Source organism: Myotis yumanensis, unplaced genomic scaffold (genome assembly GCF_028538775.1).
Source record: "Myotis yumanensis isolate MYYU_CA2020_CCGP unplaced genomic scaffold, mMyoYum1.0.hap1 SCAF_7, whole genome shotgun sequence".
In the NCBI taxonomy this organism is placed as follows: domain Eukaryota; kingdom Metazoa; phylum Chordata; class Mammalia; order Chiroptera; family Vespertilionidae; genus Myotis; species Myotis yumanensis.
In genome coordinates, this window is record NW_027223758.1 from 75,919,956 (window position 1) to 75,940,501 (window position 20,546).

The window sequence follows — 20,546 nt, forward strand, 5'->3', positions numbered from 1 at the left end:
CTGGAGTGTACATGGAGAAGGAGATGCTTGGCCAAAATCCCTTTGTAGCCCCTCACCCCTCCGCTCTGTTTTAGTGAGAGTTCAAGTTCAACCTGGTGGCCTCCCTTCTATTCTCCCTCCCCCCATCTTGTTCCTGGCAGTGACCTAGGAGTTCCACTGTGTTTCTCTCCTTCCTTTCCTTCTACTTACTCTCAGCTTAGTGCCTGATTGATTGTATGTGCACTCTTGAAAGAAAAGGATTTGAACTGGCACTCAGGCCCTGGGACTCCTTTATTGGCTGTCCTTCTACATTCTCCCTGAGGAAAGTGCAGCAGCTGGGACCTCGCCCAGACCTGAAGGAGGACACTGGGAATTTGAGTCCTCTGCACATTGGACCTCACAGAGCAGCATTTTTCAGATTCAGCAATTTGTAGCCAAGTGCTGTCTTTTCATCCCTTCACTGGTCATTAATAGAAAAGCAACCTGTTGATTGCATTTCTTCCTACTGCTGGTCAAACCGTGCCCAGGGGATTTGGGTATTCTGAGGAGGGCTCCTGCTGGAAGGTGCCCTGGCTGCCAGCTGCCTGCCACTCTCCAGGTCTCCTTGCCTGTAGCTGCTCCTTTATGGTCGGAATATAAAAGGAGGCCGAAGCAGTGCAGGCCAGAGTGTGCAGGGAGTTACAGCTCTCTGACAGAAACCCTCTGATCCAGGCAGAAGACCTCATGTTGCTCTCAAGAAGCAATCTGCTTTCCCTCCTTCTCCCCAAAGTCTCCATCTTCAGAGCCTGGGGCTTCTTCTCTCTGCCTGGTGCTAAGAACCCTGTTTCCCCTCTCAAACTAGTGGTTGGCTAGTTGGAGCATTCTCTTCTTTCCTCTAGCATCATATCCCACAGAGAACTGGAGTTGTGCTTCCAAGCAGGGGATTCTGAGACTGTGAACTCACTGCCGCCAATCTGTTCAGCAGAACTGTACTTGGCACTTCCAAGTCTGTCACAGGGGAAGCAGGACCATCACAGATACAAAGGGCACTTCTGCCACCCCCCGAGCCCTGGTGCTTATCTATCTATATATATATAAGGCTAAGCAACCATCCGACCATCCGACTGTCTGGAACGTATGACGTGCACTGACCACCAGGGGGCAGACGCTCAGTACAGGAGTTGCCAAGCTGTGGTGACTTAGCAGGGGTGGTTCTCGGGTGACGTACCCCAGAACCAGAGAGGAGGGAGCCTGATTCTGAGGTCCATCACCCACAACTGCGCTCTCGCAATCTGGGACACCTTGGGGGATGATGGAGAGCCAGTTTCAGCCCGATCCCCGCAGGTCAGGCTGAGGGACCCCACCTGCTGGAGGGACCCCTGCTCACTCTGCAGACATCATTCCAGCTGTGGTGCCACCCCAGGTCAGGCTGGCCAGGGAGGGATTGCGGGAGGTTGGCTCCAAGGAGTGTCCAGCCCATCTCATCCAGTCTCACTCCCCTGGACACCTTCTAATTAATTTCTTTTCAATGTGCATGAATCCATGCACAGGGGCACTAGTTCCTGAATAAAAGACCACAGATGCCCTTGTTTCTGACTCACTGCTGTCCTTGCCTGCCATGAGGCCACTTGTTACTTGCAGCCCATCTTGCCACCTCCTCCATTCAAATGACTCTGATACAACTTAATATTTTAATTAGACAGCACATCTTCACTGACCAGGGTTTGTCCTTGTTGGGCTGGGGAAAAAATTGCACATTATAGGAAAAAGATGAAACAACAATTCAGTGTGAGGGAAGTGGTTTGGCCTCTGGAAGGAGTGGTAGAGTGGATGGCAGCTCCCAAAACCACTCTTCCCAGGCCACAGCTGAGATCCACTTCTTAACAGTCTGCAAACATACATACGCTGGGTCTTTAGGTTTTTGAGGTGGGGACAGGAGGGACTCTTCCTTGTTGGGCTCATACTTCTGCCTACCCTTTCCTTCCCTTCTCCAGGCTTAATAACATCAGCCACCATTCGCTATAAGTTTCCTCTGTGTCATCCCTGTGCTAAACCCTCTCCTCTCCCGGATGGCCCCCTGCATTCCTCAACTTCCCACTCCCACCATCTGGCAAACGTTGTCCAGAACTGATGGCCCCAGCGGTGTCAGAATACAGCTGGTAGGAAGGCATAATCACAGAGAGGAGACCCCCACCCACAGGGCTCCATGGGTTCATAGGATGCTGACAATTACAGACCCTCAAGGCCCAGAGAAATCATCTTTCCCAAATGCTTCCAGGGTGAAAAAGACTAGTTTGGTACCTCTGTCTGGGGCTTTAAAAGTTATTTTTGTCCTTGAAATCTAATAGTGGGTTATTGGTAATTATAGGAAAATAGATGGAGTGGAAATAAAGGGTTTTTGAAGTTTTGTTCTGGTCCCAATATTATATTTTGAATTTCTTATTCAGTTAGACACAACTCCTGAGACCATGACCTCCATGATTATAGCAGAAAAAGGCCCCTATTGTCCATAAGCCCATGATTTTCACCGTTTTCCACTCCCTCTAACTGGCATAATTTCTCTGGACACTGCAGAGAAAGGATGTTACCTAAATGCTTGTTTCCCAGGGTGCCATTCCCATGCGTCAAGTTCACATGAGGCAAGGGCACAACAGAGCCCAGTAGGTATCCCTTCATCGGTCTTTATTTAGATAATTCAGAACCTATGCTCTGTCAGACATTTTAATGGTTCCCCACTGCCAACGGACCGAAAGCCTTCCTTCTTGGCTGGGCCTTCCATTTCCTCTGCAATGGCTTGCACGGTCTTTCTCAGTCACTCTGTCTCATTCATTCATTCATTCATTCATTCCATAAATATGGATTCACCACCTCTTCTATGTTGCAGAACTTGTCCTAGATTCTGGGGATATAGAAAAGAATAACAATACTCTGTTCTTCTGTTCTCAAAGGTCTAGTAGTCTAGAACAGTAGTCGCCAACCGGTGGTCCGTGGACCACTGGTGGTCTGTGAGGTCCAAAATGTTGGTGACCGCTGGTCTAGAAGACAAAGATAAAAACAAAACCACAAGCAACATTGTCTGTGATACTGCAATGGAGGTCTGCTTAGGGCAAAGCAGAGGCACGAAGAAGGAAGAATTTCCTTATACTCAGGTGTGGGGCTGGCAGATGGACCAGAGAGGTTCCATAGAGGAAGTGACTCCACTGTGTAGCTACATGAGTATAGAGAAGCCATTCCAGCTAGAAGCAGTGTCTTGAGTAAGGCCATAGAGGAATAATGACCAGAGTATACTCAGGAACTATAGCCAGAACACAGCTGACCAGAAAAAGGCTGGATAGGAGGGCAAAGGTCAGAGTCTATAGAGCAGCATGAGGTTACTAGAGCCATTTATGGATGTGGGGGGTGTGTGTGTGTTGTGGGGAGGGAGGTGTTGGCATGATTAGCTCATAAGCCCCAGAATGGAAGACTATACTCAGCCTGCTAAAAAATGTGTGTGTTTAAAGCCTATAATTAGATAACAAATTGTTACTTGAATATTTAAAGGAACAGCACACCTATAAAATTATTTTAAACTTGAAAAATATGAATAGCCTACAAGACATCCAGCTGCTTGATTCATCATGAAATATGTAGTCCAAAACTTCCTGGCTCAATAATGTGTGCAGTTGAACCCATCCTTGGAAAGATCACTGGTTATTTCTGAGAGTCCCTGGGGGACTCATGGGCTGTCTCTTCCTTTAGGGCAGCAGTTCTCAACCTGTGGGTCACAACCCCTTTGGCGGTCGAACGACCCTTTCACAGGGGTCACCTAAGACCATCCTGCATATCAGATATTTACATTACGATTCATAACAGTAGCAACATTACAGTTATGAAGTAGCAACGAAAATAATTTTATGGTTGGGTCACAACATGAGGAACTGTATTTAAAGGGCCAGAAGGTTGAGAACCACTGACCTAGGGGCTCCACCAGGCTCCCACCTCCTTTGCCTACCCTGCTCTGATTTCCTTTGATATTTCCATGTCCACTCTCCCACCCACTGGAGGCACTGGTTTCAGGGGGCAGTGTCTGGGTGTCCCTTTGCTTCAAGCTTTGGCAAGGCAGATCTGATAAGGTCCCCACTTAAATGAAGAAAGTCTCCCCTCAGTTCTGGGCCACACAGACCCCAAAGCACCTGAGCTTGAAGCAGAGGATTACGGGAACTCTTTCTGAAAAGCTGAACCCCTCTCCCTTTTCCCCTACCCTAGGGCCAGTTCCTGAGCAGAAGCTATTTCTCCTCTGCCTCTCATCCTCACCCCTCAGAGTATGTCTTGTGTCTTCCCCAGTTAAACACAAATGCTTCCATGTTGCTGCCTATTCTGCCATCAGTGAAGTAAACACGTCCTGTTACAGAAGCCAGCTACCCTGGCACCTGCACGTTATGAGCAGGGGACACTGAGATCAGAAAAAAATGAGAAGTAGGAATGCACAGGGACTCAAGTAGCAAAAGCCAGGGTATAATTCTCAAAAAAAGAAGGGGAAATAATGTGGGAATCCATTTCAAATATATTGATTTGATCTCAACTTTGATGACCAGAGAGAAATGTAAATGTGTATTTGGCAAAGTATTAGAAATATAAACCATTATTTTAAATCACAAATGACCACAGAATGTATACACAGATAGATTGCATCCAAAGACAGAAAACCAAGGTAGCAGTGAGAATGCCAAAGCAATGAAGCTTACAGCAAGATGAAATAAGTAGGGCAAGACATGCTACTCCAGTAATGATGGCTGCCTTAACACCCAGTGTTCAAACTGATGACTTTCCTGGTGGTATAATGAAAATCTAAGAGAAAGAATCACCTAAACAAGATGTCAGAGACAGACAAGCTAAAAAATAGAAAGATGAACAAAGACAAAATAGAAAAACACAAAGGAAATTAGTCCTGAGTAATATCACTCTATGTATAATTATAGTAAAACATTAAATAATGGTCAACTGTCCTAGGAGAATCTTTAGAATTTAGCTCTGCTATGAAGAGAAGGAGAGAAATGATACAGTTAATTATTGGATATGTATGTTAAAGGAAGGTTAAAAATATACACTTTATTGAAGTTTTTCTTTAAAAAACAACACAGGTTTCATGTAGAACACTTGGAAAATAAAGAAAATTAATGTAGAAGAAATCAGAGATTACCTACCATCTCAGAAGCCTTTATGCCATTTTTCCCTTTTGGTCTTGAAGGAGACCTGGCTGGGGGAGGGGAGGCAGCAAGAAGGGAGTGAGTGAATATTCAAAAAGGAGAGGAGCTGAGTGGTGAGAAAGGTCACTGTTGATCCCATTTTCCCTCTTCTAGACTCTGATGTCTAGAGACACAAGGATTTTCCCACCTTCTTTTTCCTTTTTTCTTTGAATGCCCAATATAACTGAGCAGGGGCAATGATTCAATGAGGGCAAGAGAAAGGGAGAAAGGAAGCAGTTATTTTTACTAATTCCTCCCCCCCAAAAAACAACAACAACAAAACAAACAACAGGATATTTTTTTCCCATTGATTTTTTTTAAGAGAGAGAGAGAGTGGAAGAGACAGGGAGAGACACACAGAGAGAAACATTGTTGTGAGAGGGACACATTGATTGGTTGCTTCCCACACCCACCCTGACTGGGGCCAGGGATCAAGCCTGCAACTGAGGTATGTACCCTTGACCGGAATCAAACCTGAGACCCTTCAGTCTGCTGGCCAATGCTCTATCCACTGAGCCAAACCAACTAGGGTGGAAGCAGTTATTTTAATTCACTTAAAAATCCAGAGAACATATCAAACCATCTGAGAAAAGTAGTCTAAGAAGTTACAAAGATGAGGGGGAAGGGAAAACTCATGGCCTCTGTGACTTTCTGTCCCAGCCTTTAGAAAAGGAGAAGAAGGAACAGATGGAACAGGGAGGGAAGAACGTGATGTAGAGATGGGCTTCCCAGGATAGAGGGTGGGAGAAAACTGAAATACTGAAAAGAGCTCCAGACCAGGAGCTCAGCTGCAAGGAGGGCAGGAGACCAACTCCTAGACCAGTGGTTCTCAACCTTCCTAATGCCGCGACCCTTTAATACAGTTCCTCATGTTGTGGTGACCCCCAATTTCATTGTTACAAAATGAACATAATTAAAGCATAGTGATTAATCACAAAAACAATATGTAATTATATATGTGTTTTCCGATGGTGTTAGGCGACCCCTGTGAAAGAGTCGTTTGACCCCCAAAGGGGTCGCAACCCACAGATTGAGAACCGCTGTCCTAGAGGGAAGAAACAATTTGCTGTGTATGTAGTTCCCTTTCGTCAGGCTGGGCATGCTGCCTCATAGGTACCTTAGAAGTAAGCTTGCTTCATTTCAGTGGCTTCCAGGTCAATTCCCAGACTAGCAGTGCCTTACTGAGAGGGCTGGGTGGTCACCAAGAGCCCACGGAAATGGAATGACTGCTGGGTGGAGGGATGGGATTGAATCAGGCACCATACCTGGGAAGGCATCTGTGTTCTGTGAGGAATAATGCACATTTGATTTTTCACATCAATGCAAGTATTCTCAGGCTAGAGGCAATTCAACAAATACAGTGTGGGGGAAGGGCCTGTTTTAATTTGGGGATTTTATGCAAGCATTCATCTCCCAATAACAGAATAGCAGTGTTCTCTAATGAGTCTCTGGGATGGAGAACAGAAAGTACAGAAGTAGGGAAGGTGGTAGGTGGGAAATATGGCTTAAATGTGCTTTTGCCTGTGCCTTCCAGATAATTATAATGGAGTCTGCCTCTCCCCCACCAGTGCCTGTCATCCTCAGTATTAAATGATGATGATGATTACTAATAATTACCCCTTTCATGTATTTGGCATTTTCTACTTTGCACTTACATGTGGATCCCTTTACCATGAGCCTAGGAGACAGGAAGGGCAGGCACCGCTCTGCCCAGCTTTGAGATGAGGGGCAAGGCTGCTGTGCCCCTGCCCTGGGTCACTTAGCTTGTTAGGGACCCAAGCACCTAATGGTCTCCACTTCTCCCTCTCAAATGAATATCTGGCTCTTTAGAAGGCTAGGTATTTTCCCCCACATTTGAGGATATAATGGATAACTATATGGATATACCATGTATTAATAATTGAGTTATACTTTAAGTATATAGCACTATTAAGTTCAGAATGTAACTCTTCCTCTCTTCTTCCATATCTATCTCTCCCTCCCTCCCTCCCTCCCTCCTTCTTGCTCTCTTTCATGCAGACATATCCTCAGTCATTTACTTATGGATTTCAAAGCATTTTCCAAATAACAAGACATTACCTCCTTTGTCAGTTACAATGGCTAGAAGTTTTGGAAGGCTTATCTCAGCTTTCTGCTTTTTCTGTGTATAACAGAACCCAATCTAGGGATAGGACTGGGTATCAGCATTGCATTTAGGAAACTGGATTTGGAAGAGTGTGCATACAAGGTACCACCTGCATCGTGCCTTGGCTGACTGCTGATGATTCTCCATGATCTGGAGCTAATCCCAGGGATTAAGTGAGCATCTGCTCCCGATGCCTGATGGGGCCAAGCCATAAACAGAGTGGGTGGATCAGGCTCAGGCAAACCAGCCAATGTGGGGAGGGCTGGGCTTCTTGGAGAGCCTTGGAGATTTGACCCTGGCTGCTCTGCCCTGCCCTTCTGCACTGTGCTCCATTCTGCCCTCACCCAGGCTCTCAGCCTGGACACTGTGCACAGTGGTGCTTAAGAGCTAGGGTCAAACTGCTGGTGTTTGTACCTGCTATGCAGCCTCTATGTGCATTGTGATCTTGGGCAGGTTGCTGTGGGCATGAAGCATCACCTCTTTTACACTTCTAGAATGGGGACCATGGCAGTCATCCATCCCGGAGTCACAGTGTGGATCAGGTGAGCTAGTCCTCTCAATGAGCCTACGCCGTGATTGCACCAATGTGCATAACATCCTGCTGCTCCTTCCTCTTTTGGTTTCCTGCTCACCATTTCAGCTCAGGTGCCACCTTCCAGAATTCCAGTACATATGAATCTCCTTGCTCGCTGCCACATGTTATATGGATGACTCTTTTTGACATTTATCTTGTTAGGTTCATGCATTCGTTTGTCTGTTTAATGCATCTGAGTCTTTGAGTATCTCCTGGAAGGGTCTGTTTCAGATCTTAATTTTCTATAGAAACACACACACACACACACACACACACACACACACACACACGAGTAAAGGGAAAGTAAGGCTGGGGGAGAAATGAAATGAATGAAGACACTACCTTTGTTTTAATCAAGCCCAATGTGAGTCTCTTTCCCACACTTCCTCCTCCTTGGACAGAGCAGTCTTTGCACCGAATAGCACAAGCTCTGCAGAAAGTCATCAGAGAGCACTCTCTACGGCCAGTGTTTGGAAGTAGAAAAAGAACCTAATTCTGTGATGGGACCAAAGTAGTGGTGGTGAAGCCAAAGCCCCTAAGCCCTCAGGAGGCAGAGCGACTGCCATCTCCCTTTGCAGGCACAGAGCATGTAAGACTGCCCCTCAAGCTTTCCTCGAGCTGGAACTTCTGTTTGTCCCTGACATCTTCCCTTCTCCTTGAGATTCAGGTAGGCAACGTGTCCAAAGGGTCAGGTTCATCCAAAGTGAGGAGAATTTCTGGAGTTACAGGAGCTGAGGAGCACCACCAGCAGGGTCCAAGGTACCAGCAAGAGCATTGGCCTGGCACCCAGGCACTGGCCCAGGTCCCGGAGCCACAGATCTTCCTGGACTACTTGGGCAGGCAGCCTCACCTCTGTGGCCTCTTCATCTGGAACATGTAAGAGCTAGGGTCTCCTCCATTCTGACACAAGGTGGCTTGCCACAGCCGCTGCAGGCATCGCTGCGTCTGTGCACAGACAACAATTAGTATTTAAAGTAATGGCACTGAGTCATCTAGAAGCTATGAAAGGGGATTTATTCACCATGATGCCTCCACCTCTGGGGATCCTGAGAGCTGAGGGATTCTGCAGAGCTAAATCTCCCAGATCACTGAACTCTATCTACTTTTAAATATGCACACTGAATTTTGTTGTAACCTTAAAAAAATAAACATCTTCTTTTAGAATTTTCTTCATATTGAATGTTCTGTTCTAATTATTGCTTGTCTTTAGGAAAGAGAGGATGGAGAGAATACCTTGCTCTTCTCTGGCTGACCCCGGGCCAATGGTTCTGAGCGCTGCCATGGGTTTGAATTTTCTCTCCACTGACCTCCCCTGCATCTTTCTTCACTTCCTTCAGTCTCTGAGGGTGTCACAGGGCAGGGACTAGAAGGGACAGTACTGTTATATATGCAGCCCTAGGCCTGGAGCAGGACAGGAATTTCCTCAGAGCTGGGCAGTGGCATTGCTGGGGGAGGACCAGTTCTCTTTATCTTGTGAGCCATAGTCCTAGAGAACTCTGGGTGCCAGCTTGCCTAATTTGCAACCCTCATTTTCCTTCTCAGAGGGTCTCTAAGCCATCCAATTCAAGTGTCAAGTTTGGCTCCTCATAGAATTGATTGATATTGTTGCTGATGAAGACTACCCCATCATAGAACCAACTGTATATCATATTTTCACATTTTCAATCTAGGGAGAGTCTTTGGTGAGGGCTAATAAATTAAAAAACAATACCCTGCTATAGCAACCTAAGATCCTGTTCCTGCTTAGGTACCTGGAAGATAACTGGTCAGAATCACATATAAGCATTGTATTTTTTCTTTTTCCTATGTCTCTCTCTCCCTTCCTTTCTCCATCCCCCTTTTTTCTTCTTCTCCACCTCCCCTCCTCTATTCCCCTCCCCTCCTCTCCGCCCGCCCCTCTCCTCCCCTCCCCTCTCTTCTCCTCTCCTCTCCTCTCCCTCATTGAAGAAACTCTAATAGTGTGAAGCTTATCCCTGCTATAAATCAGCTGCTTTGCTGTTCCAATGCTGTGCTTGGCACGTCCAGAACTCCAGGACCATTCACTTCTCATAGCCCTTGGCTGGCAATATTGATATACACCATCTTAGAAGGGAAGTGGAAACGTGGTTGCCCACCATGAGATCTAAATAACTAGGCTCAGCCCAAAGTGTGACAGGGAGGTGAGCTCTCAAGACTAAAGCAGGCAAATATTACATTGTAACACGATGATACCTTCCTTAGAAGGAATGGCTCTGCTTTGTACCATGTATCCTTTTTTTCTCCAATTCATGTGGAAAGGGAGCATATACCCAGAATATGTGATTATAGGCTGTAGTGGATTTATAATGTGTGAACTTAGGCTGAATTCCATTTTCTGTATGTTTCTGGATAGGTTGGGCCTCAAAAGTGATTCTGTTGGGAGATTTGTTGGGTCAAAGGAGGGGCTGCAACTTCCCCACCTTCCCCTGAATCCTAGACCAGGTGAGTGTAGGTTTTGCTCTAAAGCAGAGACCTGGCCTCTGCAGGATACACTTAAAGTCATAGACAATAAGAACTCAAACAAGTTTCAGAACATCCTCATAGACTGGCCAGCTCAGGCTGGTATACTCCAGCTTGTTCTTGTCCTCCATCCTTATTTCATAATATAGCCCCAGGGGCCTTGTCTTTTCCTTCCATAGGACATCACACTGGTCCATTACTTGGATAGTATTTTGCTGACTTAGTCTAGCAGTCAGGAAAAACAACTACTCTATAGACCTTGGCAAGACATGCTAGAGAGCAGGAAATAAATCCTACAAAAATTCAAGGGCCTCATGCCATTGTGAAATTTTTAAGTGTCCAGTGGTCTGGAGCATGTTAAGATATCCCTTACACAGTGAAGGGCAAGTAGCTGCCTCCAACCCCTTCTACCACTGAGAAAAAAGCACAATGCCTAAGGGACATCTTTGTATTTTGGAGGCAACACATATCTCACTTGGGTGTGCTCTTCTGACTCATTTAGAGTGACATGAGAATGTGCTAATTTTGGGTGGGCCTCAGAATAAGGGATGGCTCTGAAATAGGTCCAGACTACCAGGCAAGCTCTCTGCCACTTGGACCATCTGATCCAACAGACCCAATGGTGTTGGTGTCAGATTGAGGTGCTCTTGTAGTCTTTGGCAAGCCCCTATAGTTAAATCACATAACAGACTCAGATTTTAGAGTAAAACCATATTCTCTCTTTATATAATTATTCTCCTGTTTAGACACAGCTCTTGGCTTGCTACTGGGCCTTAGTAGAGAGTAAAAGCTTGACCATGGGCCACAAAACTACCATATGATCTGAGTTGCCCATAGCAAATAGGTATTGTCTGATCCACCAAGCCATGATGTTGAGCATGAACTGGGGATGTTCATTATAAAATGAAAGTGATATATATGAGATTGGGCTGAAGCAGGCTGTGAAGGCACAAGTATGTTGCACGAGGAAGTGGCCCAGATGTCCATGGCCTCTACTCCTGCTACACTGTCTATTCTCTCTCAATCTATGTCCTCATAGGGAACTCCCTATGATCAATAAACAGAAGAAAATATCATACTTGTGTTTTAAAGATAGTTCTGAATGGTATGCAATCACCATTAAAAAGTATATAGCTGCTGCACTATATAGCCTCATTCCAGATGGCCCTGAAAGGCTACAGTGAATGGAAATCTTACCATTGACAGGATATTGGGCAGTGCTCAGGAGAGATGGCAAGAGTTGCAGATTTATATCAGTTCATAGATGGCTAATGGTTTGGCTTTCTGTTTAGGGACTTGGGAAGAATATTAATGGAAAATTGGTGACAAGAAAGTCTGGGGAATAGGCATGTAGATTGACTTGTCAAAATGCACACCTAGTGTTAAGGTATTTGTGTCACATGTGACATGTGACTGTTCACCAAAAAGAGATCCCAGTAGAGTTGGATTTAATAATCACATGGATAGGATGATTTCTTCTGTGGATAGCAGTCAGTCTCCTTCTCCAGACACTCCTGTCATTCCCTAATATGTTCATCAACAAAGTGGCCATGATGGCACAGATGGAAGGTATATGTGGGCTTAGCCACATGTACTGCCACTCACCGGAGATGAACTGGCTACAGACACTGCTGAGTGGCCAATCTGCCAGCAGCAACAACAACATTGACATGGCACCATTCCCCAGAGTGGCCAGCCAGCTACCTGGGGACAGGTTGATTACATTGGCCTGCTTTCAATATGAAAGTGGTAGCACACTGTTCTTAGTGAAAAAGATACTTGATCTCTATATAGTTTTGCCTTATGGATACATTTTACCTGTGAGAGCCCACAGGAATGTTACTTACAGCAATTTTCTGTAAAATTAAAAAAAAAAGTTTTGCTATTTTATGTCCAGGACCTTGCCACATTAGAATGTTCAGATTAGAAAGTGACGAAGAACATCTCCCAGGGTAGGCTAGGTTATGCTGCACTAAAACACAACTTCAAACACCTGATGGCTTCACAGAACTTCTTCCTACCTATCATTGTAGATTGGCTGGGGGCTCTGGTTCACAATCCATATTGAAAAAGCAGCCACCTTCTGGTGGGTTGACAGTTATGATGGCAGAAAGAAAACCTTATGGGGTCTTACACTGGTGATAAAATTGACGGGCCCAGGCCACATACTCCCAACCCCAAGGGAACCACTGGAAAGTTCAGTGCTACCAGAGCCAGAGCATTTTGGTGATCAGAACTGATGAGTACTTTGGAGGTGAGGGAAGGCTGTAACTTGTAGGGTTCTCAACAATACTGAAGGATGACAGCTGTTTGTAAGGGAAAAGACAGAGGAAAGAGAAGAAGTCAAGATGTAAAATTGGGAGCATTTAGTTTAGGTCAGCCAAAGAGACCTGAGTCATTCACTGTTCTCCAGTACACTATAGCAAATAGTATTAAGCTCAGCTCCCAGTCATCAAGGAAAAGTAAACTTGTGTTCTGCACAATATGTTTAAGAGGGCTTACATATATTATATTTTAGAATTGTTTCTAAACAAAATCCCTAAACTATTGATGTTTTATGTGTAAAGGAACACTATGTTCAGTTTATTCTTATTTTGAAAAGATCCCTAATAGTGGCAACAGGATGGAATTGCCACTGGTGTTTTTATTATCATAGTCACCATACCCATGCTGGGGCTTATTTCTCGTGAATTAAATTACAAGCAGCAAGGAAAAGGGCCATAGCCTAGTTGGAGAACACTTACTCCTTTAAATCCATCAGCTGGCTACTTTCAGCCGCATCAGTTGAGAACATGCTGGGATGACATTCAGCCTTAGATAAGACTGTTTTGAACAATATGAAAAATCACTGGTATTCAGGAAATTAAATCTAATTTACTCTACAAATTGCCAAACTATCAGTCCTATCAAATCTGTTTATTAAAAGGCAAGAGCTGGGTCATAAGCTGTGGCTGGGATAATAAGACGAAGATGAAGCCCACTAATGTAGATAAATTGTGTTTGATTTCCAGGCCAGAGGTAGCCAATTGGAGGACTTTCACCTCGCCTTCCCTGTCATCCAGAGGTGTCTGTGAGGCAGTCAGAATGTCCCCAGAGTCAGGCCATACTGATTGATTTCCATGGCACTGAGAGACCCATGTCCTTGCCCTCAATTTGGGGTCATTAATAAAACCATCTCTACTTCTCTCTAGTTACAATTTAAGGAGGTCTTTATGATGTAGAGGTGACTAGGATAAGGAGAGGAGAGTGGCAGATAATGGTGGTGATAGTAGCAGGAGTAGGAGGTTGGGATTGTTATACTCTTAAATCCTAAGGTGTAGATAGGATAGGTAATAGTAGACTTTTATTCCAAAATTACTTAGGGTGAACCAAAAAACTTGGTAAGGTTTGGGATTGGATTTTTACAGCTTAATAATTGCAGGCATACACATATAATGAGGAAGAAAAGGACAATGTTAATTAGGTCTTTATTCTTAAAGAACAATCAGTCTTAATTTATAGTGCTTACCTGTTTAAAATGCTCTATCTCAGGGTTTTCAGTTACTAAATTTACTCATCCTTGGAGGTCTATCTTAAATCCCCTGTCATCTTAAGAAGTCCTCCTTTAATATTCCAGTCCTTAGCTTTCCTTTTTTTGAACTCCTGTCCCAGTGAATATTAATAACACTTGACTTGACAATTATCATATCCTTCACCACACTGCACTTGGACAAATCTTTTTATAAAATACTTCCCTGAAACTACAAAATAAATATATGGAGAGATCTAGCAACTTGTCCAAGATCACACAATTAGTATCTCGTGCTGTTGCTAAGCTCCCTGTTAGTGTTTGATTCCATGGGGTAGTTTGATCTTGAGGGAGAAGAAACTTCATTAGGATGTGAGTTGGGAGTGGACTAGGGAATACAGTGTGAACCATACTTTTCTTCCTGGGGCTAAAAAAAGCAAGGCTCTCCAGTAGATGTCAAGCAATGGCCCTTCGGCCAGTATAGGCACACAGGCTGGGTTGAGACTGAATGATTGGGTTCACTAATTTAGAAGGGTAATCCTTTCCATTGAAATTTAGCATGCAAGTATCTTCCATAGTCTGTATCTGTGCCATTCTCTTTGTTCCATGCAGCCTTCAGCTCAGCCAGGCTTTATAGTGGAGACTTTCTTAAACTAGGAGTAGGGAGTATGAATGAGAATAGAGAACAACCCTTGAACATACAACCTCAAACCCCAGATCTTAATTCCATGGAATAAATGTGTCAGTTTGGGACACTATTCATTCAGGATAATCCAGTGCTAGGTTCAGGAAACCTCTGGAGGAAAGTTGAGGTGGAAAAAGGGAGGGATGAAAATCGCTCACAGTAATCCAAAGGCTTTATTAGTCTGTAATTAGGAGTGATGGGGGGAAGCCAAGTGATGGAAAATTTAAGCTGAATTGCAAGAAAAAAAAACGAGTCCCTAACAATGAAGAGTATTCAACTGTGGAGGAGGATGACAGAGACAGAGCAGCGGCAGTCACTCATAATTTCTTTATTGGTAATTTGGTCTCTATATTTTGGATGAAATACATATCTGGGAACCATGCCAAACCATGCAAGGGATGCCCTTTAACTGACATTGAGGGTGATAGCATTAATGGCTCCCGGAGAGGAAAACTAGATAATCTTGAGAATCAGCTGAGAGTGAGAAGTCCAAAGAACAAGGTGTTGTTCTAGGTTTGGGTGGTGGTGAGGCACGACATTTGAGTTCCCCAAATTGAGGGCTTGCACCACTGGAAAAAATCCAGTGAAATCTCATATTGCTTCCACTACCTCTTAAAAACGTCTTTTACAGTCCCACCTTAGAGAAACCTGAATTCCCAGAATATAAGTATTCTAGGAAAGAATTAAAACATGACCCTGTTCCATATAAGGCATTTATTTTAGAAGGGAAAGAAGAGTGGCCATAGGGTTTTTAAATGAAGCAAAACATACCTAAACCACAAACGACTTTTCATCACCCTTCTGGTAAGATTCACTTATGAAGACAAACCTTAGATGCTTCCTATCTAGAACACTCCCCGCACATTTTAAACAACAGCATATTCTTCCTTTAGTCTCTCATCTGGGTGGATTTTGTGTGCTGCTATTTTCCAATGTATTTAATGTTTACTCAACACACACACACGTACATGCCTGTGCACACACATACAAACCATATAAAGAACCCATTTTTTCCATTTAACATCAGCAAAGTCTAGTGCAACTGAGAATATAATTTCAGGAAATGCCTCTTTTGCTTTTAAACTCAATATTCTTGTTCTTCAAATCCATTTCCTACCTGTGCTAAAAAGGCACATGTGAATTTAGTCACCATTCACCTTCTTCCCGGAACCCATCTTAGCTCAACTCATTATATAAGAAGTCTGCCTGCCCTTTAAGGCTCAAGTCCAGCACTGCTACTAAAAAAAGGCCTTCCAACCTCCTCAGCAGGAAGGGATCACACCTTTCTCTGAAATTCTGCGGCCACGTGAATAACCCGAGGATGCTCTACACATCTGCCTTCTACAGAAGATCTTTGTACTCATGCTTCGTCTACCTTACTGGAATGTACTTTCTTTGAAGTTGAGGAGCATGTTTCACAAAGCTTCAAACTTTCCACAGTACCAAGCAAGGTCCTTTTAACCTAGTAGGTATTAGAAAGAACTTTTTTAGAGAATGAATAAATTAATAATCATAAAATGAATTTTTCATCATATCACTCTTCCACTTAGGACATATTCTGCTTGATCTTTCCTCCAATGTCTCATTAGGCTCTGTGATTCCCCTGAAACCACATGAAGTTCAATGTATTAGATCCCCACTGGTCATCAACACCCTTTCCTGTTTCTACTGAGTTCCTCCTTTCCATTGCTTCACTGTGGAAGCTGTGTCCTCCACTTAGAGTGTGACCTTGTTCGGCTGGCCCTTCAGGGGTGGCCAACCTCTACTTTCTCCTAGAAACCTCTTCTAGCCATCCTACTTTTGACAAACGCTTAGGTTCTCTAAATTTTTTGGTAATTATAATTGAGCTGCATACTGCAGCACTTAACTATTTTCTGTTTTAAGAATTATTTCTCTACCTGGATCATAAATTAACCAAAGGACATATAGAATCCTATATAATAAAAGGCTAATATGCAAATAGACTGAACAGTGGAACAACTGAACAACCGGTCATTATGATGTGCACTGACCACCAGGGGGTGCATACAGAACATGGCGGGCATTGGCCGCAGCGGGATGGTGGAGCAAGTGAGTGGGGGTGCCAGACCAAGGCAAGGCACCAGTTGCTGTCATGGGGCGAGCTCTGATGGTTACTGAAAATTCTTTGTTCCCATGCACCATAGTCCTGCCTGGTGCTTGCATCAGTTGCCAGCACCAGCCCTGCTCGCACCCATTGCCGGCACCAGCCACCACATGCACCCACTGCCAGTGCCTGGTGCCAATCCCCATCACTCAGCGCCGTTAGTAGGTGCGAGCGGCAGCTGCCAGTCCCCATTGCCCCTCAGGGTTTCTCCACCTTCCCCTGCTCCTGAGGGGCAATTGGGGCTGGAAGCCACCTCTTGCACCCACTGCTGGCAACAGCCCTGCTCACACCCACAGCCGGTGCTGGAGCCACCACTAACACCTGCTGCCAGTCCCTGGTGCCAGTCCCGATAACTCAGTGCCATCAGCGGGTGCGAGTGGGGGCTGCCGGCCCTGATCACCCCTGAGGGCTTTTCCACCTCCCCCTGCTCCTGAGGGGCGATCAGGGCAGCAGCTGCCGCTCCCACCTGCTGCTGGCGCCGGTCCTGATCACACCCACTGCTGGCACCGGCCCTAATTGTTCCATGCCATCAGCAGGTGTGAGTGGGGCTGGCACCTTCAGCACACGGGAGCAGCGGTGGCAGGAGCGGGGCTACCAGCAGACAGGGGACTGGGGGCTGCGGCAGGAGGGGCTGGGCGGGGGTGCAGGGGATGGGCCAAAACCCGCCCCTGTGCCCACCACAGCCTCGTGGCCCACAGTTCCTTTCAAGATGCACAAATTCTTGCACTGGGCCCCAAGTAGTGTGATAAAAAGCTTGGGCTTCAGAGTCAGCCACTTTATTGGAATCTGACTCTGACACTCATTAGCTATGGGTTCCTGAGCAATTACTTAATCCATCCATGCTTCATTTTTCTCATCTGTAAAATGGAGATAATACTAGTAATAGTGCAAACTTTATAGAATTAAGTAAAGATTAACTGAACTGATATATGTATAAAACATATAGATCAGTGCCAGGTATATAGAAGCACTATGTATATGTGTTATTATCATTATCAAACATAAGTTGAATTTTTGTCTTATTCTCTATCTTCTCTTCTAAGTGTATAGTAGAGTGTCAGATACATGCTATGTAATTAATATATTCCATGTAAATCATTTATTCAACGAATATTTATTGAGCACTGTCTAGGTTCCAGGTTAGTTTCAAAGAGAGAAATTCAGAAGTGCTTGAGCACTTTCAAACATCTGCATCATGTTCACTGATATTCTATATGGCTAAGCCCAGAGTCCAGGTGTGAGGGAATTGCAGGGTCATGGTGGATCCCAATGTTATGATTTATTGAGTGTCATTACTAGTCTACTTGCGTACCTAGAAGCAGGGTGTTGTTGAAACAGAAAACCCAAGCATGTTGCATAGCCTTTGGGACTGGACAGCAGGAGAGATCTGGAAAAGTAGGAAGGAATATATTAGTAAAGTTTAAAAAAACAGTGAACAAAAATTGAAGGCTGAAAAAATGGTGAAAAATTATTTTCAGAGACTTGAAAAATAGTGGTTCATGGAGATATAAAATATTGGTCACATTATTACTTAAATTTGATTATCTTACTGTTCTGCTTAAAATATATGTTAGTTATCAATTGTTGTGAAACAAACTATTCTCTAGTGGCTAAAACAACCATTTCATTTGTAAGTCAAAGTTTTTGGTTAGGCTCAGTGGGATAGTTCTTTGCTGGTCTCTCTTGATCTCACTCTGTGGCTGTAGTCATCTGGCAGCTAACTGAGCATGGATGGTCTTAAATTGTCTTTTATGTGTGGTGGTTTGTTCTTGCTGTCAGCTGAGCTGTGTGTCTCCAATAAGTTATCCTGGACTTCTTAAAGTGGTAGTGGCAATATCACAAGAAAGCCAGTTCCATTTTGCAAGCTTTTCAAGGTTTGGTTTGTTTCATGTTTGTTGATGTACCATTGACCAAAGAAAATCACAGGTCAAAGCCAAGAATAAATATGGAAGGATACTATATAAAAAGGTAGTAATACAGGGATGCATGATTCATAATAGAATATCACCGTCTATCCTCTGGCTCCAGTAATTCATGGTTCCTTCTACATGAAAAATAAATTCATTCTCTTCTAAGATTCAATAGGAAATCTGCCTGTAAATCCATGATATTGTCATCTGCATTCAGATGTCTATGACTGCCCTCGGAACCATAATTTTAGGCATATCCTTGATCTAAAGAGCTGAGAACTAAAAAGACCAAAATTTGCATATGCCTTCAGAATGGATGCAATGAAGTAGAGGTAGAAAAACATCCATAAAAGATAAATTAAAGACCTTTGTTAAAAGTAAAGATGAGTGGATCAGACAGGAAGGACTCAAGGGGCAAAAGCAAAGGGAGAAACCTGGATGTTTTAGACTGTCCAGAGGCATTGGGTTGATTCTTGCTGATTTTTACCAAGGAAGTGATTCTAAGCCCATGCAAGATGTGTAGACAGGATTGAGAAGCAGAAGGACATGTTATGATTGCGGATGAGTAGGTCTAGTTATGGGTTTATATTAGTGCTAAAATGAAATTTCCCTGAGCACATTGGAGACAGTTTCCCTTGAGTGCATTGGCCATATTTTCTCAGCCTGTCCTTATATCTGGGATACACAGGGTGTAGGACATAAAGACTGCCTTGGAAAACATAAGACATATGATTTCCATGCCCATAGGCAGAAGCTGACTAGACCATTTTCAAAGCTGAGAGTATAAGGGTGAGTTTCTATGTGCAAAAATTATGGGTTAATCGCCAGATAGGAAAAAAGACCTCTGAGGATGCCATTAGCCTCCAGAGGGGGCTGCCTTCATTCAGTGAGCAAAGAGGCCAGAGAACCACTGGGAATGAGGACAGTTGCATATGCATTGGGGTGGTCCATTAACCTATTTTCTTCCAAGTCCATGATGCTAAATAGCAATTAGAACATCGTGCATTTATTTTCTGCCCCACCCACCTTGGGCCCCTTGAAATCACTTCATATTTTAGTCTTAATGGGACATAATAATAGAACCAAGAATTATAAACCAGATGTGGGGAACTTTGGGGGGAATGTCTCATGAAGGGCACTTTTTTACTTCTGTAACTGACAATTATCTTCCAAGAGGCCTCACAAGCTGCCTCATAAATGTAACATCCCAACCCCATCCTTATTACTTAATGTGGAGATGTGAAAATTCAGTGGACAGAGCTGTAATTTTCAGGAAGATATTTTCATCTAAAATAGGCACTTCTGAGATGCTTCCAGGAGAAAAGATTCATGTGCACATGCAGTTCTCTGGACTCTATGAGTCTGGTCCTGACCCAGTAACCTCTCACCTCGATCCTGCCAAACCTAGATCCTGCCACAGCTGTCAGTTTGTCCATCTGGAACCTCATTCCCCATGTTAGCTCTGCAAGTCCTATCATCCCTCAAAGTCCAGATTAATTTGCCTTCCTCTGAGAAAACATGCTTTGCTTCTCCACCCCATTCTCAGCTCTTCTTATCTAATTCCTATTGCATTTAGAGCTTAAGCCTCAAAATTAAGCTCTAACATAAAGACCATCTATTAATAATATAATTTTAACATAAACTGTGTTTTGTATTATTGCTTCAAGTACACAACGCTTATATCCCAACTAGGAGTGCATAATAAAAATAATGTTAAGAATAACTGATGGCAGACATTTCTGACATTGTATTGTGTCTTCAAGGGTGATATTTGGGCTAGGGTTCCCTTTGAGGACATTTCTGTCTCCAGAACAACTAGCATTCGTGCATTAGTTTGTGTGAGCATTTGTGTGACTTTACAACTTAGGGAAGCACTTTGGCTTAAATTTAATTTTAAATATAAACTGAATGCATGCTATGGGTAAGATGTTGTGCTAAGTTTGTGAGTAGGAGGGAGG